Raw genomic sequence first — 288 nt, 5'->3', positions numbered from 1 at the left:
GAGTACATTAGTTCACGACCGATCCCATACCATGGCACGGTGTGAGGTTGGTAAAACCTAAATAGCGCTATCAACTAATAACCCGTTCGCCTGGCCCCGGCGACTAATCGGTATTATGTAGTAGGGACTTGAGTGATAGAGTTGCGTTTAGTGCCGTTAGTTGCAATCCGTATAAACAGTAATTAACTAAAAAGGTTTCCCAATACAAGGGAAGATAAAGTAAGTTGTTTCCCAATAACTAGGGAAGGAGTGTAGACGGTATCCCCTTTACAAGGGGATAGGGTTGTT

The sequence above is a fragment of the Plasmopara halstedii genome (assembly GCF_900000015.1).
Source record: "Plasmopara halstedii genome assembly, contig: Scaffold_650, whole genome shotgun sequence".
In the NCBI taxonomy this organism is placed as follows: domain Eukaryota; phylum Oomycota; class Peronosporomycetes; order Peronosporales; family Peronosporaceae; genus Plasmopara; species Plasmopara halstedii.
This window is presented reverse-complemented; position numbering follows the sequence as displayed.